Genomic DNA, 25,451 nt, shown 5'->3' with positions numbered 1-25,451 from the left:
TTTTAATTTCCAGTTGTGTGTATTTAGTATTTGACATTTTAGTTCCTAATCAACTTGTCATTTAGGGTCTCTTTCCATTTATTTGCTGTTTTCCATATGAAAATATCTATTGCTTTTGAGGGACACATAGTAGTAGGCTTACATTGGCAAAAGAGCTGGAAAAGGTGAAATATAGGTAAATCTTTAGATATTTTTCATGCTGTAGGAGAGCAAGGTAGAAAGGATATGGTCATCAGTTTAGGCTGAGTGGGAAAAAATATGGAGCATGTAAGGAAGACCTCAGAGCCATTTATAGGTTTGTGAGAGTAACTACTTTCACTTAGATGGACCAGAATGGATCTACATAGAGAAAGAACCTAACTCATCACCTCCTAAGTGGAAGTTCACACCCAGGCAGAACTGCCACAGTTTATTTCTGTTGATTCTTTGCTTTTGAGGACTTGCAGTTTGGATTGTATCACTCAGCTTCTCACTGCTGTATCCTAATTCAAGAGCAATTGTGTGTCCAAAGAAGGGAAACGTTAAGTCTGTGTACCTGTGAAGTGGCACTGCTAAATGGTGGCAAAATTCATTTTTTAAATTAAGATTCTGTAGTTTTTCACAGTGTTTTTAAAAGCCTAATGACTGGTTTTTATTAAAAAGAGTTGCTATTAAATTTTATTGCTTATATTTTTTCCTTTGCTCTGCTTTTGTTTTTATTACAAGTTCACTATGGGTGCAAATTTTTAATGACCTACAGTTTTACATATACATTTACATAGAGGGGACAACCTTGATTTGGACCTTCTTCCTGAGGTTAATGGAATAATTGTGAAGGAGGTAAGATGGTCAAATTAATGACAGTCCAGTAAGGCCTGCACTTGAGAACCCGCAATCCAGGAATAGAAAGTGAAAGTCGACTACTAAAATTCAAAACAACCACTTCACTTCCTATCTGGGCAACACTGCGTTACTTGGGCACACTTCTAGCCAGCCTAACACTCACCTTAATTTTCTTCATGATTATAAAGTTTAATATATTCTATGGGAAGAAACTTCAGTGAGGTGCCAGACAGTTAGGTGAAATGTGTTGTGAACACTATTCTGTCGAGTCTCAGTGGTAAGTGATCTGTAAACAAGAGTACAATTACTTAATAAGAGCTTCCTAATCTCTCTTGCTTATGAAATGTGACAGAAATCTTTCTGATTTCTATTTGTTGTGTTCCTTCTGTGCACTACAAATGTGTATAATTTTACTTCTGATTACATTAAATTGGAATGTGTGGATTTTGAAAACTCTTAAAAAATGTTCTCTTAGAATTTTTCATCCTACTGCTATTGTGATTGATGAAGACTTAATGACAATGATTACTTTTTCAGATAAATTAATTTGTCTTAGTTCAAATGACAGATGTTCCCAGTAGGTATTGATGGATGTGATACTAAGGGTCTGTTACCAAATATTTATAAGAAAGTTTAAGATGTGTCATTTAAAATGTTCTATTTACCTATTTGAGATAATGACAATGGTTACAGTATGCATGGAAAATTGAAGCAGGCAGTAATATGCTATTTAGCTAAGTGGTAAGTATTATTAAAAAGCTAATTGCTAGACAGGAAGGCCAGATTTGAACACTGCATGCTGTATAAAAATATAAATTAAGAAGTGATTAAAATATAAATTACTTTTCTGAAGGAAATAGAGGTAAACAGCTCCTAAATCGCTTGTGAAATATTTGAAAATAGGTATTAGTTGTATTTAAAAAAAAAGTTACATTAACTTTTTTTGTATATTTATACATGCTTACTGTGCATATAGATTGAGAGCGCTGATCTTAATAGATAATAACAAGGTTGTTTAAAAAATGAAGATCAGTGGAATACTGTGTAAACTGTGATTACATAACTGTATTCCTATCTGATTGTAAGTGAACTTCCTGCCTCTAGTGGGACCTTGTAACTCATAGAAAAACCTCAGTGAAATTTCACTGGGTATGACCCATAGATAAATGATTAGATTCCTTTTCTTAAGGAATTTTTGTTCTATGCAGTGCTTTTATTGTTAAATGTGGATAAAACCAGGTTCTTTCATTTTTCTTAAAAAATTGTATACTTTTGTTATTTTAAATAGTATCATATTTTCCAAAGTATAGTCTTTGTTAACTTACTAAAGATTCAGCTGTGTGTGCATGTGTACTTGTGTATGTGTGTACATGTGTGTTTGTGTACACATAAATTCTGAATGGCAAGATGTCTTTATTTCTACCCTACCTCCAAAATACTCGACCATCCATATTCTGGATATCTGATATCACAGATATGAACACACTCGATATAGGACTTTTTATCATGGGTGAAGAAAACTAATTATTATGATTAGATGTCTAAATCAGGATTCAACATTTAATTTCAGAAATTATACTGAATGTAGCGAGCTCAGGTGAGAGACAATGGTGATTAGAACTTTTGGCTTGTGACTGTGTTGGTGGAAGTCAGAGATTACAGAACCACTGATGGGATGGAAATGATATGCAGGTGTGTAATGATCAGGAGTCACTTTTACATAATTTACAGAGCTCAGAGCTCCCAAAATGATGAACAAAGTAAGTAGAGATCATGCTGCCTTCTTCACCTGCAATTCTGAAGATTAATACTGGTACACTTGAACACTTTAAATAGTTTTATATCCTTATAAGACATATCAAAAATATTTCTTAAACTTCTGAGAGAAAATGAATATTTTTAATAATTTCTGGAAGCATCCTTTGAAATACGACCAAAAATCATTATAGACATATTCCTTCCTTTACTAGAAAAGTCCATGGTTATAGTTTGGAAAATTTTCAGTTGATTATATTTGACCATGCCAATGATACTTTTAAAATCCTAATTTTGCTGGGGAATTGCAAGTACAAATAAATAAATTCTGATAGACTTATGGTTAGGAAAGAGTAGACATTTCAAATTATTGAAATAGTGGATTTTCAAATGTGTCATTCTCAAGAAAATCATGGACATGCCTTACAGCCTGTCTGTTCTGTGATCTAGAATGCTTCACTGTCTTACTTTGTTGGACTACAGTGTTTCCAATCTTCTTTGCCAGAAACAATAAATAGGAAATTATAGCTTATTATGAGCTTCTAATACTTAAAAAACATAATTAATAAAGAGATACTTGTAAAAGGTAGATTGAAAATAAAATGTTTAGTTAAATCCTATTTCCCCAAGCCTACTTTATATGTTTTAATCATTTGAAATAATAATAGAAGATTTTCTATTTATGTTAAGTGTCACTTGAGCACATATTATTCCTAGAGAAAGTGATTATTTGGTTCTGACAAATAGATTTTATGCCTTTGCTAGTATGATTGGATAGACTTTTCATTGTTTATCCCATGACAATTTACATATTTCTACTTGAAGTTGAAAGTTGTTTGAAAAGTTGAGCCATAAAAGGGAGAAAATTCAAAGGATGAAATCGATGATACTCTGTATTTCAGAATAACTTGTCTACCTGGAATATTAGCACAGGCATTATTGTAAGTGGAACAAAATAAAAATCACCTTTGATTTCTCTGTCCATTTATAACTGAATTTGTATTATGCAGATTATTTTAGATCTAGGGTATTGCTTAAGTTATGAAAACTCACTGTTATTTCTCCCGGATCCAGCAGACAACTAGAGAGAATTGCTTTCCAAAGAGAGAAAATAAGAAAAATATGAGTTGTAAGAATAGAACTAAAATTGAAGAAAGGGTGCTGTTCTTGGAAATATGAGTTAACAAAATGTGTTGAAGTGACATTGTTTTCTTAAAATCTAATATTTTATATCATTCAAAATTACAAAAGATAGCTATATTTCTTTTATAGCTTTGTGAATCAATTAAAAATCTTCACTAAGAAGCAAATTATGATTACCAATTATCTTTAGTGCTTTTTCTGCAAAACTACTTCCATTTGCATGTTTCATTTATTGTTCAACATTCAGAATACACTGTTTCCATTTTTGTTCAAATTTAGCTATCCCATTCTCAGTTGATATAGAGTTCTGTAGAATAAGAACTTCTTTTATAACCTCAGTGATGACACAATTTGGGGGAGAAATATATATTGGCTAATATGATATTCTTCTTTGAGATATAAAAGCTGAGACAAAGGTAACTCTTCCTTTATAACTAGAATTATTCAATGCTTCAGTGGCTATGGTTTGCCACTAAGATGTACCTGATTTACAGTTCAGTTCTGAGATCAAGAGATTTTTAAGGACTCAGTAAAAAAAAAATAAAATATCCCTACTTTTTTCATTTCTCGGAATTGACAGACAGTAAAGGAACTCAAAGATCTTTGTGCTTATAAATCAATATTAAGTGAATGAATTACACTTTACAAGACTGTAATAATTATTCCCATTTCAAAAGGTTATTGAAAGGATAAAATGAGTTAATAATTGTAAAGCTCTTTGAGCAGTGCCTGCCACGTAGGGAGCACTCAATAAGTGGTCACAATTATTATTTCCTATTATTATTACTACTACTATTTTTCATATTACTTGTCCTTCCTTTATTATTTCTTCCTGTCCGAGACAATTTGAGTGTCATCAGTGATAACCAAAGCCTAGCCTGACTCTTAAAGGATTTTATATTCTATATTGTTTCTAAGAGGACACATTCCAGATAGGACAATAAGCAAAATATACTTGAAATCTATCATTGAATCTCAAAAATTCATAGTCCCGTATTTCATATTACAGATGAAAAAAACTTTTATTTACCTTTTCAGTTATAGAAGTGAAAAAGTACAGTTTACAGAAAGTCATGCCTAAAGCCTACAGATTTTATAAGGTATTTTTCACATCCTCCATGTTTTCTGGGTGATCTTCAAGTTGGATTTTGAAGATCTCCTCTATGCTTGTAGACTATTGACATTCCAAGAAACTCTCCAAAAGAAACCTGTTGGTTAAGCAAAACTAAGCTTATCGGATCTACTTCATTAAGAAATAACATATTCTTAGTGACATTTCAAATAAGGAAAACAAAATCCAAAAGAAGTGCATATTTTTCACTTTTTAAAATCTTTCTTTTGGAAATGTTTGATTATCTAGATCAGATATTCTTGGAGTATGTACACAGTCACAGAACGATTTTTCCCAAGGGAAGCAGAAGAAAAGAGTGAGCAAAAAGTAGAGAAGTGAGAGGGAGCCTGATTTGGACAGACGTGAAACCAACACTATGGAAGAACAAAAGAAGCCTTCGATGTGGGAAACTCATTACGCACACATGTATACCGAGAGCTACAGAAAAGAATATTTACAGCAGGTTTAAACAATAATTTGAACCCTAGTGAATTCTGTCAAACAGCAGTCTGACAGATATGTTCCCCAAAATGAACTCGGCAATTTCATATTGTTTGGAATGGAATTAAGCCAATTAGAGATATAAGCACATGAATTAAAATATAAAATAGTCAGGAATTTGACCTAGAAGGCCAAATAAATGGAGAAGACCACATGAAAATACTGCTTGAGCAACCTCCTGTCTTAAAAACCTGACGTTAAACAAGTGAGGGGCTTAACGGACCCTCTAATAACTCCAAGCGAAATGAAACTAATTGGAATCAACAAAGACTGAGGCCACTCTTTATAGAATTTTGGAACAATACTCAAGGTAAAGTTTGTCTAAAGGAAATCAGCCTAACAAGGTCTTCTGAACTCAGGAGTGCTTAGACTTAGACCCTTTTGTTACTGACTAACATTGGAGAGTCATGCAAACAGACCAATAACAGTGTTCTGAGTAATAAGAACAGGTGTTTTCATCTAGGATAAGAGTTTTCAAATTTGATTGGGTAATTAAAAGATGAGAATATTCAAAAGATATGGTACATGCTCTGTATTACTATTTTAAAATCAGGCTAATTTCAAATTACCAGATATATTTGACCCAAAGAATTTTGGATAAGGAATCATAGATCTGTTGTAGGATATATTTCACTCTGAAACTATAAACAAAATAGGATCCAGTCTTTTCACAATAAAAAATTTTAATTAACAATTGCTATATGCTTATCATGTGCTTATCATTGTTGTAAGAATTTTACATATATTCACTTATCACAGCAAACTTTTGAAATAGCCGCTATTATCATTCCCATTTCAGAGGAGAAAAAGCAAAATCAAAAAGAGTTTAAATAACTTGTCCAAGTCTTATAATTAATATGTGGCTGAAGTCAGGATTCAAAACTAGGAAATATGACTCCAGGATAAAACTTCAACATTATACCACGACTAATAAGGAGAGAAATCTCTGTTCTCTAATTCTGTAACGTTCTTCTCTCTGTAAGCCATGTAGCTTCTCTACCTTTTTTTTTTTATAACATATCCTTTGTCCCTGATGACCACCCACAAATGATGGTCTCAGTTGTCTACTTCATAGTCGGACAGTCACTTCTGATTATAGGTAGGGTGGTCTGTTTTCTCCTCACTCATCCCTATGGTTCAAATAAATATACTTTAGGAATAAGAAATATGATAAGAAAAAAATTTTTTTTCTCTTTTCTTTCCTTTTATGGTGTTCAGATGATACAAGCATCATTAAACTCATCTTTTTAGTTTACCATTGGTTCCCTGGAAGAGGTTTCTCCTGATCTGGCTGTTTACCTTAAGACAGTTGTGGTTAGGGAAGAAATACTGTTAGTAACTTCTGGAATGAAGATTGGGCTACCATTTTCACTTCCTTTTATTATTTTTTAATCAATAGAGGTTGAGTTAGGAAAATACAACATTTATCTGTCATAAGCAGTTTGTGCAGTTTTCCTAGGCTCACACCTCTTAATTAGGTCCTAAACACTTTTGCAAAATTAGCTTCTCAATTACCTCTCTCCTCCAAATCTGTTACATCTGGAGTAGAGTAGGGGGGTCTTATCTTTCACTGATTAAAAATAACATAACTTATGAAGGGAGATAAATGTTGGCAATATGGTAAATTAAAACAGTTCTCTGTCTAGATTTACTGATCGGATGTGTATCTAGTCTTTGGATTTTTAAAACCAAATCATTGATGATATGTGAATCCTGAACATTAGCAAGGCCTGTACTTTTGTAGGTTAAAAGGAGTGAGATCAGACAATATCCTGTATGGAAAATTCACAGTTCACTTGCTTGTCCATTTCTTTGTGGCATCGGGGGTAGATGATCACAAATAGGATCTAGATGAATATCGCATTAAATAGTTGAGAGGAAATATAAGTCTTATTTGAGTTTGTCTTCTTATTTATAAGTGTTCAAAAATGTTAAATTCAAAATGAGTAAGTTAATGATATTTAGCAATTTTAACTCCTCCTCCTATTTACAACTGCTGCCATTGTCAAACCAAATCATGGTGTTGTCCTGTGCTTGGTTATATAAAAGTCAATTAAAAAGTAGGTTTACCTAATAGTCTAGAAGTCTGGAACTTTAGAAATTAAACACATTTGTTGAAACATGTGGCATCAATTCTAACATCCTGTGCATCCAGTAAACAACTTGTTGACCACCTTTTACCAAGCTGAAGAAATAGTTCTTTGTCCCTTTCTTGCTTCCAGTTATAGTCTATCAAAGATGTTGCTTTCCCCTCTAACAAGTTACATTTAATAATATATTAGCTCTAGTTTACCTTCTGGAAGTGAAGGTCACAAAGAAGATTGAGAGTAAGTCGTACCTTGTGCAAAAATGTCAAAAGTGTACAGAGGTCAAAAGCATCAGGGAAAGCAAATTATCTTCCAATTTTGCCCTGAAGAAGATTCTACTTATCTTAGTGACTTTTGATGGATAAGAGAGGTGATAGCCATTTGAAAATAGTTTGAGAGTTGGCAACAAAAAAATGAACGTGAAAAGCATATTTAAGAACCTGGCAAGTGAAAGAAATTTAAAAGAACAATGAAGTGCTGCCTGGAGAATATGGTAACTTCAGGATTCATTTCTTGAGAATGGAGTGATTCATAGGTGTTTTTGTGTAGCACTCAGACAATTTGAGGTCAAAGAAAACTGCAAATGATTTAGGCATTATTGGAGCCAATGACTTCAATAGGATCATAAAGTAATTTGTAAGAATTTTATATTATGTTTTGCAGACAGAGACATCTATGGCACAGAAATTCATCAAATTCCCCCTAAATGAGAAATGCCTATATAGTAAGAGGCAGTGTAGCTAGCACAGCAGGATTTTTAGAGAGCACATATTTTAGAGCTTTCAATACCAGTTCTGCTCTTTGCTCAGCAACGTGATGTTGAGCAACTTGCATATCCTATCTGTACCTCAGTCTCTTCATTTTAAAGTTAAAATCCGTAGCTGTACCTTACCTGATAGGATTGTTATGACTAGAGAAAATGAGATTGCATATGAAAAATAATGATCTCAATGTCAGGTGCCAATAAAAATACCTAATATGAAAGTTTTAAATACTTTTACTGTTTGTTATTACTGTTACCTTAAATTAATAAAGACTGTGGACATTCTACTGTGAGTGTCAAGCCACTTACTCAGCAACACATCTCAGACTGAGTGTTGCCTAGTCAAGGAAGAATTCCCCAGGGATCCCTACTTGCAAAAATAGGACTTGAGGCTTGGTTCTATCATGTTATTATGTTTATCATTTGTATTGTGAATCCGTTTGTTTGTGTCTCCACCAGTCTGTCACTTAGACTGAGATCCTGGAGAACAGGGTCTTATTCTGTTTACAGCCATAAAAGCTAGAATAGTTCCTGATATATAGTAAGCACCCAACAAATGTCCATAGAGTTGAATCTTACTCCTCCTTAGGATCAGTACAGAACATTCATCCATTTTGCCTTTCATATGTTTAATTAATATATTTTGGTGTCATTTATAATGAAATATTCAAGTTAATAAGCATATGTAGTTTAATATATTCTCATTATAGCCCACTTAAAGAGATAGCTGCTGATAATGGTTTTTCACATTTCAGGTGAATTGGAGTTAAAAAATCTGAAATACTGAGAAAAATATTTATAAAGCCTCAATTGTGTTGTGGGAAAAAAGTGTAATATAATTGAATCTTTTTTTAAAATTTGCCAATGTTCATAATGTCAAAGCTCGTGATCTGTCGGAGTGAATTTTAAACTTATATGTTGGGGCTAATTAAGCTCGTTGCATTACCCATTACCCTTTGTCATGATTAAATTATGCAAGGTCTTCAGACACTTTCATGTTCCTCTCATAAGACCACCCTAAAATGTCGTTCCCTCTTGGAAAGATAAAGGCTGATCCAGGTATGGAGAGGGTTAACTGATTGCCCAAAGTTAAACAGTGTGTGTAAATTCAGTGTATAGACTTGGAATTGATAAAGTTAAATGGTATTTAAACTGATCTGTGATAATTAAGGAAAGATGCTCTTTAAAATGATACATGAAATGATACATGAATCTGAGGGCCAAAAGACTGAACATTTGCATATAGAAAATATTAGTCATATGGCAATAAAACTAATTCACAGAACAAGTATTTTTTAATAATTTCTAGAAATGTGATAAGAGATGAAAAAAGGAGGTAAGAATTTGAATTTTAAAAATAAAATCGAAATTATATATGTCTTTAGGAGGTCATACATTTTTAGGTATTTAGCTGAAAAAAATATCATGAATAACTCTTCCCTTTTCAACCTGACAACAGTGCAGATATAGAGTTAATATCCTAAACTCATGAGGTAGTCTGTAATAAAAAGAAATTAAACCAACTGGGCTCTTTTCCCAGAAAATCACTGAAGCAAGAAATACCTGTATCAGGAGAGAGGAAGCGAGAAAAAAAAAAAAAAGACAATAAAACAAAAAATGGGAAGAAAACTAGCTGGCCAAATTTAATGGAATAAGTAGAAAAGTTGTGCATTTTATAGGCAGTCAAATAAAATTTCCCCTCTGACCTACGAAGGAATACACTCAAAACATAAACCAGAGTTTTCAGTTATGAGAGGAAAATTCAAATACAATTTATTTCATGGGACTGTGGGGAAAGAACTTTATAGCTTTGCTTCTAAACCTTAAATTCCGTTTAAGTGTGTTTTTTAAAGTTATGTTCTGGTTAGCTGAGATATTCCCATTACCAACCTATTTCCAAAGCCATTTTGTGGTCTAAGTCTATGTTTATAACTCACTGAGGGATTGTTCTGTACAAATTAATGGTGAGTCCTGTTCTGATTTAGGGCCCATTAATTACATTATGGTGTTGCCTCAGGTCCTGATCCTCTCTCTTCACCCTTTGACACATTTTTTCCTCCATAATCTTAGCCACTCTGGTGGCTGGAACGTTGGCTACATGCTGATGTTCCTAAGTCTCCTCTGCATCCAGATCTCCTTCCAGACCTATGTGTTTATTAACTTATTGGACATTTCTACTTAAATGTTCTTTCAGTTTTGAAGATATGTACAGACAATTCATAATCGCCATGTTCTTCCCTCCCCCACACTCCAATCTCTTTTCTGTTTTATTTGATGAGATTACTTCTTAACAGTCACTCATTCCAGAAAACTTAGAATCGACCTTACTTCTTGCTCCCTATGTTCCCTGTCATCACAGGCAGTATACAGTTTCCACTCTACTTCAGATCTATCTCAATTACCTCTCGTCCTATCTATCCCTTTTCCACTGAATGCATTTGGATCTTCATTACCTGTTAAGGAAAAAATGTATCATAACTTTTTAACGGATTCTACAACTTCTGTTCTCTCCCATCTCCAGTCCCTCCTCCATACTGTTGCCTGAGTATAATTATGAGACTTCTTAACTAAAGAGTGTTACTGTCTTCCTGTGACACAAAGATGATGTCCTTAGTATATCAACCAAGACTTCAGCAAATAGGCTTTAATTTATTACCGTTTTAGAAATCTCCAAATTTTTTCTTCAGCTAAACTATAGTGAGGGAATTGTAGTCATTCTTTAAGACCCAGCATCTCCTTTGGCAATTGAGTTACCCATGCTGTAGCATATTTGGACTTTTTCTTACTGCTATTGTAGAAATAATTACATTTCTTACAGTAATTGGCCAACATTTGTCTGGTTGGCTAAAGCCAGAGCTTTTCTAGGACAGGTGTTGTGTCTTTTACATCTTTGCGATCCTCAGAACTTGATTTAAGAGCCTAGAACAGAGGGGATATTTAATAAACATTTGCAGATGGAATGAATGCATGACTTGTTAGAAATCTCTGAGAGTTTTCCAGAGTGGCCTTCTTGAGGTTGGCAGGAATTTCCACTAGATGTCACTAGCACATTTCCAATAGCGACATCTGAGGTAAAGTGAACTAACCTTTACTGAGCACCTACTGTGTGCCAGGCCCTTTATAACAATTCTGTGAAGTAAGTATTATCATTATAAATCTACATTGGAAGCAGATGCTTAGAATGATTAATAGGTCATATAGCTAGCAGGATGTGAAGGTGAGATTAAAATCTACAAGTGACTGTCATTGAAACCTGTGGTTTTCCCACAGTGGCAGCCACATTCTATTTCTTTGCTGATAATTGAGCCTCTGGCCTCTGGGTGATAAACAGCATATGCCACCTTTTCTAACAAATTAAATTTATTGACATAATAAGCTATTATTGAGCTAGACACTCTTATTTAAGACCTTTCAAGTTAAAAGTCATAAAACTTCTCTAATAAGATTTCCTTGAATAGTTAGTTGGCAAATAAACTACCATTCAGAGAAAACCTTCTAATTAAACATAAGAATGTGGGTTTTAAACAAGAGTGGTTAGATTTCCATTATATTACTAGGTTTTTTTTTTTTTTCAGTTAGGATTTGAATATGGATGTCTACTGCTTATAAGGTGATAGATTTAGTAATTAGGGCTGGACACAATAATAAAATATAGTCCCTACCTTCAAGCATCTCATAAATCTATGATGTCTCCTTGATTCAAAGTCAAGAACATCATGATGTTCTTACTGTGGAGTGTATTTAATCTGAGACTCTGAAGTTTAAATAGCATTTGGAGATCATAATCACTTTGATACTGTGATTTCATCTATTCTTGGATCTTAACTACAAGAATGCACATGCCTGAATATTCTGAAAGCCCACTGGTTCCTGCCTGCTCAATCTAGATGCCATGCTATAGTTTTGGACTCAACTCTGCCTTTACAGAGACCAAGCAAGCCCCAGGACTTGAAGAGAAATATATTCATAGAAGTGCTATTCAGAGGAGAACAGTTATAAGAAAGTTTGATGAGAAAGTGCTTAGACTTGAATGTGTGCACTTGGATGACCCCATCATCATATTTTCCCACCTTGTACAGATGGTGGCACCAAAACCATCAGCCATTATACAAATGAAAGAAAGGTGACAGGGAGGCAGGTGACTCATGCCTCTTCATAAATTTTATAGCTTCTCTGTCATTGAGTCAATTTCAGTACCATATCAGATTGTTTAAACTTTCTGCAAAACTCAGGCATGGTTAATAGTTTTGCTTTTGCTATTGTTAATTATTTAGAGGAGTTAAACTCCATAAACTAATTTGAAATTGTGCATTTGTTTACAGCTTGATAAAGTTCTCTACAGATTTTTAAAGATACAGGAATTAATGCAGACATGAAAACAATTTATCTCCCTCTCTTAATGTTTTATGTGTGGTGAGTTTGAGTTTAATGTGAAATTAAATTGTGTGATTTGAAAGTTAGCAATATAAAAGGATAATACATTTTCAACTTATTCTAAAAATTAAAAATTATTTCAAGCTTCTGTATTAAAAAGTGCATATAGAAAAACATGAAGTCAAAGTTAAGGCCCAAGGGAGTCATAAATTTTGTTTATGCTATTTCTACAAAAAGATATCTCTTTAGAAAATAAGCAAAAATAGCCATCAACCTTTATCGATATTTGCATTGAATTAAGAGAGTTTTAAATTATATGAGATCATTAGCAATGTGTTTCTCAAATAAAATGCGCCCCATTTGTACTCCTTTCTTATCAGAAAACAGCAACAAACTTATGTTTTTTTAAAAATTGATAAAGTCTAGGCTCTGTGTATTCATGCTTCCCATCTTTTACTTTCTACTTTTGTCTGGAACAGAGTACAGATTCAAAATACGTATTTATTGAGATATTGAATGCATAAATAAATGAATAGTTGGATCAATCAAGAAAGAAGATTTGGTGATCACTCAGTGGCTTCTTTCTCCTGCGTTCCTACCAGCCCTGGTAGTTTGCACAAAATAAAAACACCATGAAGCTCCAGGAATCCCTAGTACATAAATTTCATAGCCCCAGAGAAAAGGCAGTATAGTGATGAAAGAATGTAGCCTATGGAGCCAGCTGCCCAGGAGCAAATCCCAGCTGCATCACTTACTAGTTCCTGTAGTAACGATAGCAAAGCCTTAGAAATTGTGCTTCAGTTTTCTACCCTTAAAATGGGAGATGATAATAGTATCTGCCTCATAGAGTTACTACAAAGGTTAAGTGAGCTTGAATACGCAAAGTCCTCTGAGCAACATGTGACATACTATTAATGCTTTAGATGTGTTAGTTGCTGCTGCTGCTGCTGCTGCTGCTGTTGTTAAAAGTGCAGCTTAGAAAGGTGAGGGACAAACTATTTGGTAGATTTCTCGTTTTGTTTCCTCAAGTGATAAGTAAAACATAGGGATCATTTTTTATTTCAATTAATTAGGTTCATTGAGTGGAGAGTTTTACAAGCTTTGTGACTTTAAAAAAGTAATAATTCCAAGAGGGAAAAGTATGAGTTAAAAATGATTTTACCTAACTACAAATGAGAGTTAGATTTGTGATATTTTAATAGTTCATTATACTTATTTAGCTATTTTAATATAATCAGGATTTTACATTTATTTTCTTTAAAGGTAAAAATGAGTAAAATGTCTGTGAGTCTGTCAGTGAATCATACGAAAAGAAACCTTCTCCATTCAGGTGATGAGTCCTTAAAAGGCACCACCTGATGGCAGAATGTTCTGATGACATGTAAAAAGCTAAACAAAAACAGCTTGTAGTGCTAAGCTGACAAACTGAAACAGTGAAGTACTAGGCATTACCACAGTATCCATTTATGTATGTAAATTTGGGGTTTCATTTAAATGAGCCTTGAAGTTTAGCAGGCCTAGAAAAGAGTTGGAGATTGTGAATGTGGCCATTGAATGTGAAAGTTTCCAAAGGCAACATAGTGTTATACCTGAACCCGGTCTTCCCGGGTTCAAATTCTGGCTTCCCTTCTCGTTAGCTGTCAAATTGACCTTAAGCAAGACAGTTAACTTCGTCATGGCTCAGACTCCTTGTCTAGTACCAATCTCAGAGTTATTGTGAATCAATTAACTTGTTTTTATAAGATTCTTAGACTCGTATCTGAGGCAGGGCAAGTGCCAAGTTAAGTGCTTATTAAGTAAGTAGATAGAAGGGCTTTATAATATACTCGTTTCAGTGGGGTTTATGATACCAAAACCATCTTTTAAAGAATATTGATGGTTCTCTGGGTGTTTAATACAGTGTTACGAAGTCCTGGCTCTGAAAAGGTACCTCACTTTTGTAACCTTGTGTTGAAAGAAGGAATGTTATGTAGTCCCAATTAACTAACAGTATAAGGCAGAAAATAAAAAAGAATTAAGAGCAGCAGTTTTTGTGATGTTAACCACACTTTAAAAACCCTAGCTTTGCTACTCATCACTTATATGGCCTTGGAAGAGTTATTTATTTTCTTCAAAACCTACTTATTTCAGTTTAATAATAAGAACAGGAAAAATATTATATGTTGTTTGTATCATCCTTATTTACTTTTCTCTTATTTACTTTTCTAGCAAAATTCAGTTGTTCTTTCTCTATTGCCCAAGTGATTAAGATTTGCCATTTTTGATATTTCTAAATAGAGGCCCCAAATCTCTTATAAGTCATTTTATATTTATATGATTCTAAGTTTTATTGCATATTAGATTGCAAAACATTAGCATTATGTATGTCTGTTAAACATTTGATTTTCTTGTTGATATATCCAAGACTGAATATTTTCTTCTAATCATAATACCAAGCTCAGGAAAGATACAGATAATTGTATGTATGGGTATTCCAAAAATAAAAGTACACATCGTAGAAGTTCGAACTAACAATATATCTGTTTTTCCTCTCCTTTGTGCTTATCTGTTTATGGAAGAAGTAACAACTGTAGTTATAGAGACTAATCTTAAAGTTTCTTGTCGACTGGGTAACTTCACAGGAAACTGAAGCACTGAATGGAAAATAAACTTTTATGGATAAACACCTTTTTATGCATCCCCAAAGAATGCCTTCTGTTTATATGAACAAAGGCTTCATTCATAATTACACTCCAGTGCACTTTCTGTCTGTTTTGCATATCCAACTTGCAGTTTTCTTGTTGTTAGAAATGTTAGACTATGTCATTTTGAAGTTGAGTATTATGATCAGCTCTTTCCAATAGTTTTTTTTTTTTGTAGAAGATGTTTTCTGTTGTGAAATTTAGATAAATTGCTCAAATTTAGAAACTTTGATAGTGTAGCCTGGTTTTCTCCTCAGACAGTCTAGGTAAGGAAAATACGCTTTAGGAGTATCAGTGAATGTGCCAGCCAGTGTTTAAAAAGATAACTTAAATTCCCTTCTTTGAAAGAGATGGGAAAAAGTGAGTTGTTGAAGTTGCAATCTGCAGTTTTGATATTCATATATAAAAGGGGGCAGGTGTTCTTTTCTGCTAAGTCATTCCCATAATACATTTACCCTGTATTCAGAGATGGATACGCTTACTGCCAAGCCTTGGCAGAAAGTTTCAGGAAAACATTGATTAAACTCCATAGGTGAACAAAGGAGAGAAGATTAGCCATTTAGAATGTAATGTTCTTTCAACCTTTTCTTAGCTTTTCTCCTCTTACATACTTTCTTTGATTCCTAGTATTAAGCCTAAAATGAGCTATGATTTTTAATGTACTTTTAGACAATTAAATTTATATATATAGGTAATATGTATGGTCAGTATCAAATTCCTGAGAACATTCGTCAACCACCTTTTTAACATTAATCTTCACTAATATTTATAGAATTTGCATAGCCTCTAAATATATTTTTGAGATGTTGAAAAGAGGATTGAGTTATAATGAACAGATGCAAAACATGCTGTCTATAATCAAAATAAGTGGTTGGCTAACTTGGTTAAATTAGTATTTCAAACTGGAGGTAACTTAGATGCTGGCTAACAAGTCATCTGTACTCATTATATGTGTATAAATAGAAAAAAACAACGTATTTATGACTGTTATTACACAGTAGATTAATAGAACTAAGTCTACAGAGATATACAGATTGAATAAAATTGGCATATTGTAGGTAGATAGGCAGATGGGTAGATATATTTATACATAGGGTATATCATGTAATTTACATTTATAGATAAGTGTGAATATAGCATATTTTTAAAAAACAATTCCTAATTAGTAAATGATGAAAAAAATTAGGAGGCTATATCAGGGATTGGGTAAGTTTGGAAAAGTGGAGAATTCCCAAACTGCATGGTGTTTTTATAGATTATCTAGTTTTATTTTCATAATTTCAAAGATAATAAAACTGACTTGTGCAGCTAAGTTCACATGATGACTAAAATTGTTTGGTTTTAATATAAGAGATATTAATTATAACATATCCAAATGGGGGAAGATATTTATATTTTTATTAACAACTTACATGATAATTTGCATATAATATTCAAGGATCAATGGTTATACCAGTTTTAATCCATTAATTCAGTATGTATTCAATTCTTGCTATGATCAAAGACCTCTGTTAGACTTAAATAAATTTTGGAATATGATGCTTGACCACAGCAAAGTATGGCTGGAACAAAATTTATGTATGATTTATGGAAGTAATTGCATGAGACGTAGGCTTCAGAGAGAGACAGGGAGTTCCACTATGTAATTGTCTACTTACTCTTTTTTAAAAATTAATTAATTAATTTTTATTATTTATTTTTACTTATATCAACATGGTGATGACAAACTGAAAGACAGTGAGGGCAGAGTTAATATGAAGGATGATTTGACACATCTTAGATACTAACTTATTATTACTTTAAAAGAAGAAACAAAGATACTGCAAGGTTTTAAGTCTGATGGGAACAACTATGTGACAAATGTAAGGAACTGACAAGAAAACTAAAATATGGGATGGTAATTTAGTTTTAAACTTTTTATTTTAACATAAAGTGAATACTTGTGTAAATTCTCACTGCTTAGTTCATGAGAAGAATCTGTCAGGAGACAGAACAATTCTGGGAAGTCATCTTCAGGCAGGAGATAGTTAAATCTAGGAGAAAAATTGAGAGCTTCAAGGTAAGAGAAAAATAGCTAGATAACCATGGGTGCGGATCTTTGACTATATTTACATGTCCTGTATGATTAGGAGGAGGAAACTGATGTGGAGAGAGAAAAATAACAAGAAACAAAATAAAACCAAGATGGTGTTAGCAATCAATGGAAGGGTTTCAAGAGGAAAGAATGAGTACTTCATAAACATCTGTTCTCTTTTTTCTATTCTAATTCAATGAATCTCTATCTCTCTCTCTTCTTACCCACTACCCCACTCCCAGCCCCTGCCTCTCTCCTATTCTAACTTAGAAAAGGGCCATAGAAGAGTGGGTGTTTAATAGAAGTGTTTTGATGTTTTAATTTGAATATTTGGGCTTTCTTAACTAAATTCTGCATATGTATTATATAAAGTGTTTGCCAACATCTTTTGTCCTCCTGGGGACTTTAAATATCTCTCTCTCCCACCTCCCCATTGGAGATTTATATTATCCTCAAGCTCAGTAATGTGAATGATTTCTTCTAATCTTTTCCCTACTATTACCAATTTGGTAATTGGTTTTATGATGGCAGAATAATAATGAAAAATGACTTATTTTTGTTCCTAGTCCATATTTCTGAATGTTAATAATTCTACTAATATAGATCAAAAGATTTGTCAAAAATCTGACACTTCCAGCATAGTTTACCATTAAGAATCTATATGCTGAAAAGGTTCTTAGCTAAGAGTCAACTGTTTCATATTTTCTCCCTTTTATAATGGAAGAGTATGGCTATTAATTAGTTCTACCATTTTGAAGACAGGTGACACAGCATATAAATAAAGTAAAAAATTTCTCTTGGATTGTGTGCTATATCTCTAGCAATTGAATGAAAATATCTTTCCCAGGTTTTCAGAATATGCATTAATTTTGGCATCTAATCATAAATAAGAATTATGAGTATAAATGTGCTTACTTTTTTAACTTTAGTTCATTTATACCAAAAAATATTTTTTAAAAATATAATGTTTTACTTTAAAAATGATAGTACTTTTCAAAAAATAATTTATGCTACTAATACAATTGCTTTTAATTATTGAGAAAATTTTGGTTATAGTATCTATTTATAATAGATACATTGATTACCTTCTTGAAAACAATCTCTTGACTTAGATATTTTTACAAATTTATTTTAACTTTGCTGGGCACAAGTTAAGTTCTTTCAAAGAAGAATCTATGTGCTGTTCATTTCTAGGTCACAAACCTAGCATCTAGAGGAGTTCAAAAGGTTACCAAATGAATAATCAAACTTTTTTTCCATTTTGTACTTTAAAGTATAACACAACCCCTAAGTATTTTATTTTTAAAAATAGGATAGAACATAGTTTGATTACATACATGGTATTTATATTTTACCTGCTAGAAGCAGCTGTATTTGAAATTTGAAATGTTCTCAAACTTTTACTTTTAGTTAAAACTAAAATAATGTATAATTGTTTCTGCTTAATATTTATTTAAAGCTATAATAAAATAAAAAATACTCTACTTTTATTCCTAGCTTTTTATAATCTTGATGTATTCCTGGTGGGTTTTTTTAATCACTCATTAAATATGGATTATTCTTTCTGCTCAAAAGTATTGGAGAGCCTTATTTGGAAATTAAGACTACCCCACCTAAAATAGGTAGTTGATTTTTTTTAACATTTTTTATTGATTTATAATCATTTTACAATGTTAGGTCAAATTCCAGTGTTCACAATTTTTCAGTCATTCATGGACATATACACACTCATTGTCACATTTTTTTCTCTGTGAGTTATCATAACATTTTGTGTATATTTCCTTGTGCTATACAGTATAATCTTGTTTATCTATTCTACAGTTTTGAAATCCCAGTCTATCCCTTCCCACCCTCCACCCCCCTGGCAACCACAAGTCTGTATTCTCTGTCTATGAGTCTATTTCTGTCCTGTATTTATCCTTTGTTTTTGTTTGTTTGTTTTTGTTTCTGTTTTTGTTTTTTAGATTCCACTTATGAGCGATCTCATATGGTATTTTTCTTTCTCTTTCTGGCTTACTTCACTTAGAATGACATTCTCCAGGAGCATCCATGTTGCTCCAAATGGCATTATGTTGTCGGTTTTTATGGTTGAGTAGTATTCCATTGTATAAATATACCACCTCTTCTTTATCCAGTCACCTGCTGATGGACATTTAGGCTGTTTCCATGTTTTGGCTATTGTAAATTGTGCTGCTATGAACATTGGGGTGCAGGTGTCATCCTGAAGTCGGGTTCCTTCTGGATACAAGCCCAGGAGTGGGATTCCTGGGTCATATGGTAAGTCTATTAATAGGTAGTTGATTTATTTTGACATCCACAAAAAGATAATTTCTAATTTCATCACAATTCATTATATATATAGTACTTATCACTCCAGTCCATTTTACATGTGAAAGGTCATTTTGGGCAGAAGATTCCCACTTATTCCAGAGAGAAGGAAGAGAAAATTACTTGTGTGGTTTGTTTTTCCCTCCAAATTACTTGACTTTGAAGTTACTTTTTAGTGTATTGTAAACATATCCCACTTTGATTCTTGAAATGGAATTTGGATTCTAAGGGACTAATTCTATTTCAGGAATATGTGCATGTCTTTAAAAGTTATAACAAATAAGCCCCAATTATTTAAGATTTAGATTAAAAAAATCAATAGTAAATACTAATGGACCCCTGGATACTATTATTAAATATTAACCTGGGTGCTGTTAACTTTGCAGATTCCTAGATATAGAAGTAATTATTGACCACACTTAAGATAATTTATTGACCCTCATTTATTGAGCTTAATGGTCAACATTTCCTTGGAGGTATATAATTCATGACTAACATATAACATAGTTCAGCAACTTGACAGTTTGTTTATGACTTTTCCAGATATTTTGGTGCCTCAGTAATGTATAACTTGAAAAATAATATGCAAATATGAAACATGTTTTCTGTTAGTTAAACATGATTCTCAAAAGATTCCTAACTACAACCCGTCACTGTAAATATGGGTCATATTCCTTTGGGAGAGTTTTTTACTCTTCTGTTCCAAAGAGATAACAGTACATTTAACTAATTACCAAGAAGGTCAAAGACAAATAGTATTTTTCTGTGTCCCTGCCCCTGACTTATGTTAGGAAATAGCATTTATAAAAAGGATGAGAATCTGACCACAGCATCTTCCTCTCCTGAAAGCACACAGCTACCAAACAGATGTGGGACAACACATCTTATCTTAAAGGAAGGCTGTGGTGTTGATTAACATCTTAGAATGGACAGTTTTAACTTCTGAATCAAGGCTATTTTATTACTTTAAATGACTTTATCTAAATCTGAGAAGAAAATTCATGGGATCTGGCCAACTTCTCAGAAAGGGCAGAAGACTTCTACTCTATTGAATAAATGTTAGAGGAACAGTGGGATAAAATTATAGTTGGGTCTTTATTGTGCTACAGTCGTGCTTATTCAATAGTATCTTTTTATTAAAAGCAAGTATAATTTCATTTCAGCACTTTTACTACTTCTGTGCCAATGAACATACCCATGAATTTTATAAACAAATGAATTTTCCTTCAAATACCATACTTTTCATTAACCATTTCACATTTAGTCTCTCATTACTCACTTTAGATCTTGATTAGTTAGATTCATTACGACACTGCAACTTAAAAACATTTTTCATTCATGGAATTGCTTGTGATAAAAAATATTAAAGAATTGGGAAAATATTTACCAAACTACTTCAATTCTTTGTTGTAAGCTAAATGCTTGTCTAGGAATCAAAATTTCAACATGAGTATTTTTTTACTAATAAATAGAGGAAGTTATTTAATATAAAAAGAGATAATTGCCTTTCTATTTAATTAAGTGATTAAGACATCTAAATGTCCCATGTTATAATATGGAGTCAGGAAACCTGGAGTCTGATGTGAAGTCTGACACAGAATAGGCACCCACTACATATTTCTAAATTTTGTAAATCTTGACTTGGAGCAAGTAGCTTAATCTCTTCATTTTCTTTTAATTAAATGCATTGTGTGATAAAGACTCTTTCTTTTAGAATAACCAAACAATATCCCTTATTCTGTTTCCTTACAAGTTGCTTCTGTATTAGTTGAATGGAGTTAAAATCAACTTGTTTAATTTTGTCACTATAATAATTTATAAAAGGAGAGCACCTTAGAATTAGGTGTATGTAACTGAGATGGATTTATGTATTTATGAAATTAAAGTCCATGTTTTGGAGCTAACATTGATATAGTGTCAGCCTAATTTAATTAAACCCAAAACTAGTGTGCTGGCATTGCCTCAATATTTTCTGCTATCCATTCTTTTGTTTATCTAATTATATGCCATTATAAAGAGTTTGTATTAACTGTGAGCAGAACACACTGGCATGGATTAAGTGCAATAATAGAATTGCTTTGAATGATGGCATCTGTCTTTTCCATACTCCTGTGAATTTCACTGCTAGAATATGTTACTAAAATATCATATTTATGTTACTCTAAAGTAAAATTAATGCATCTTGTCCTGATGCACACATTGTATACTAATTGTTAACGTATTTTTTCCATTCTGAATGTTATTAAACTGTAGTAGAATATTACTGCCTTAAAAATGTCAGATATTGTAATCAATCTTCTTCAGAGGGAGATAATCTAAGCAACTGAAAATACAATGTAAATATAACAGTGTAAGAAACCTTGCACCATTTATTTTAAAAACTATGTCTAGCTTAAAAAAAATTAATGATGATGCATATTTTCCCTATGAGATTGATCCTGCTGACCTAAATACATAATTCCTCATACCTACATGTCTTTACACAGGCAGCTATTATCTCTGCTTAAAATGCAGTTCACATTTCCTCTTCCTTCATTGACCTTTTCCAGCTGGCTAACTTGTAGGAACACTTGACTCATCACCATCTCTCTTGTCCCATTCAGAGTGACTTGGTTGTTGCTCATCTGGGCTCCCAATGTAGGATATTTCTTGTCTCAGTTATGGTACATTTACAGTGTATAAAAGTACCTGATTAATTCATTATCATTTCACAATTTGATAAACTCTTTGAATATCAGAACCATGTCATCTTCATGTTTATATCTTAGCATCTAGGACAATCTCTGACATAGAAGAGACGTATTTAATGTATATGAAAGGATAAACAGCTGAATCAACAAAGATGTTCATGATTGGTTTACTAAGTCTCAATAACCAGAGTTGGGAAGATCAGCACAAAGTTAAGCATCTTGAGCCAAGAGAGAAAGTCTTTTTCCTAGATGGAGTTAAATTTCGTGATATCCAAGCTTGATCCATTTTCAACTTTTTTACTGACATATCTTGAACAAGAGAACAGCCTTCTTTTATGCTTTAACCTAATTCTGTTATCCTCTTTTGAACTCTATTTTTCTACATGCTACTTGTTTTTAGGGGAAAGCAAGGTTAGGTTAACATATCTTTAAAACTTCTTGGAAAGTAAGTCTATGTGGGTTGCAAATGCAAGTGGAAATAATGAATTTGAGCTAAATTCTATCTAAAGTAAACTTAGAATTGTGTTTCTTCTGTACTTTAAAACTATTACATGGGATTAAACCTGGCTTATTTCAATAAATATATCAAAGTAGTATATATTTTTAAAATGTACCCTTTTTTGTTATACATTTGATTTAAATTAATACAGCTTTTAAAAAATGCACTGCACCAGGAGTTATGAAATAATAAGTAGTACATATTTTAATTATTATATTTTTACATGAAACGTGTAATAATTTATTCCTCAGATATACATTTTCATTAAAATGAATTTATATTTAGAAGCTTGCTTTGCAGTGAAATCTAAGATTATCTCTACTACAAACGTAGTAAAAATTTTAGTGTTAGAAACATTACATATCAAGAATTCCTATAGTAAATAGTATAATTTATACAGCATTAGAGATCCATGTGTACCCTGAGTTGAAAATATATTGTGTATGAACATTCTTGTTTGTAAAGCAATTTAAGAGTATTTGCTTCACAAGAGGATCTTTTACTTTAGAATCTATTTCTTACCCGTCTAGCTTCCCTAGTGCCTTTACAAAAAACACTTAGAGTTAAAACGCCTTACACAAAAATTTCATAAATTCATTTCTTACATCACACAGATGTATAGTTAAGCATACATAGCTTGGGGGATTCATCCAGAATGAAACTATTTTAAAATGACAAAAAAATATGAATTAGAAAATGGGTATATATTTTTCAGTTTTAACCTAGAGAAATGAAAACTTCTATACATAATCGCAAATTTTTAAGAAATCCCTACGTACATTTTTATAACTTTTATTTATTTATTAACATTTTTATTGAGTTATAATCATTTTGTTGTGTCAAATTCCAGTGTAAAGCACAATTTTTCAGTGATACATGAACATATATGTATTCATTGTTACATTTTTTCTCTGTGAGCTACCATAAGATCTTGTATATATATCTTTGTGCTATACAGTATAATCTTGTTTATCTGTTCTACATTTTGAAGTCCCAGTTTGTCGCTTCCCATCCCCCACATAGATTTTTTAAAATGTCTTACTTAACCCAGGCGTGAGAATTAGCTCTGTTAAAACATTTCAAATTCAGAGCCTCAATAAACCACAAGAGGCCTAATAAAAGTCTGAGTTTAAGCCCAGAATATATTGAATGTATCTTCTCCTTAAAAAGAAAAAACAAAAGTCGCTTTCATGGATATTTTAGATAATGAATAGACTGAAAGTGTATTCCAATATACAGGCACTTGATATCTGTCTATCCATTTATTTCTATAATGGGAGAAAAAAGCTATGGATAAATTATAGTGAGATCTATAGATAATTTCTATCTAAAAGTAAATTTTCCATATATAATGTTTTTAAAATACTTTTTCCTAATAAGATAATGCAAATTCACTGTCATAAGTGTAGGTAATAGGTATAAACAAAACATATAAAATAAATCCATAAAATTCAACATCCAAAGATACCATTGTTAACCCTCCAACGATTAGGAGGCTGTTTTCTATTTTCCTTGTTTATTTACACAAGAACACTTAGAAAGGGAAATTTAGAAGGAGAAACATACCATAACCCCAACACACTGTCCATCTTTCAGTATTTTTCCTTTCACATGTTTTCCTAGTTCTTTATGTGTAAATGTAATATACACTCATATTTGTATTTTTATACTTTACAATAATGAAAATTTCTAAACATTTGTCAATTTCACATTAGCAAAAGCATTTCAGTGGCTTAATACCATAAAGTAGCTTAAATAATCATAGAAGGAAAGTAAGTGATAATTTCAAATGTGAAATTTATGTGGCCCTAAAATAAAATATGTGCTATTTTATTTATTAGGAAATAGTCAAAATTTAGAATGATATGGTACTTTCAAAGTTTCACATATTCAATTATAGAATGGACAGGATGAGAATGGATGTTTTATATGAATGCTATTGAAGACTGGCAGACAATGGAGATAAGAACTATTTTGTCACGGTTTTGAGATTATCAGCTATGCTGTCTCTGTTTACTAACCATGTAGCACTATGTACTTCATAGCAGAGTACTCAACACAAGTATGAACGGTAATAAAGTAAAAAGATTAATCTAAGATTGAAGATACAGTGGCTGGATGCAAAAAAACCTAGACAAGTTAGGTTTTTCAGGATGTATTTTTGTTGTCATTCAGGAGAATAGAGTCACGAAAGCAAGAATGTCTAGGAAGATGCTTTACGACAAAGATAATTTATCCTCAGTTTGGCAAGAGTTCTTTGTAATTGACTCAGTCCCTGCTTCTGCTGTCTTCCCCTGGATAGCAACAAGCTGAACCATGTGTCCTCTTACACAAAGTACAGTCAGAGACAGGTGCTCGGCCAAAAAGCTATGGTGCTTTCAAATTTGAATCTGCAAATAATCCACAAATCCTCATGATGCCTCTCTCAAATTACCAAGGGCACCATATGGATAAAATAAGTCCAGGCAATATATGAGAGAGAATTGAGGGATCCTGAAAAATCTGAATTTAATCAGCTTGACTATTCAGGAGACTGTCCTCCTCCTCTTTTGAAACAGGTTCCTGTAACCGTACTGACCATGTGCCAAATAATCAGCCTCCCCTCGTTTGTCATTCTGCTGCA

General features: G+C 32.5%; 1 protein-coding gene across 5 annotated transcripts in view; it reads left to right on the top strand.

Annotated features, from left to right (window-relative positions):
* The window catches only part of CCSER1 (coiled-coil serine rich protein 1), a 1,130,224-nt gene that overhangs the window by 774,841 nt on the left and 329,932 nt on the right, over window positions 1-25,451 (top strand). The window lies entirely within an intron of this gene.

Source organism: Vicugna pacos, chromosome 2, assembly GCF_048564905.1.
Source record: "Vicugna pacos chromosome 2, VicPac4, whole genome shotgun sequence".
Lineage (NCBI taxonomy): Eukaryota > Metazoa > Chordata > Mammalia > Artiodactyla > Camelidae > Vicugna > Vicugna pacos.
The sequence above is the reverse complement of the archived record's forward strand: the minus strand, read 5'-3'. Positions and strand labels throughout refer to the sequence as shown.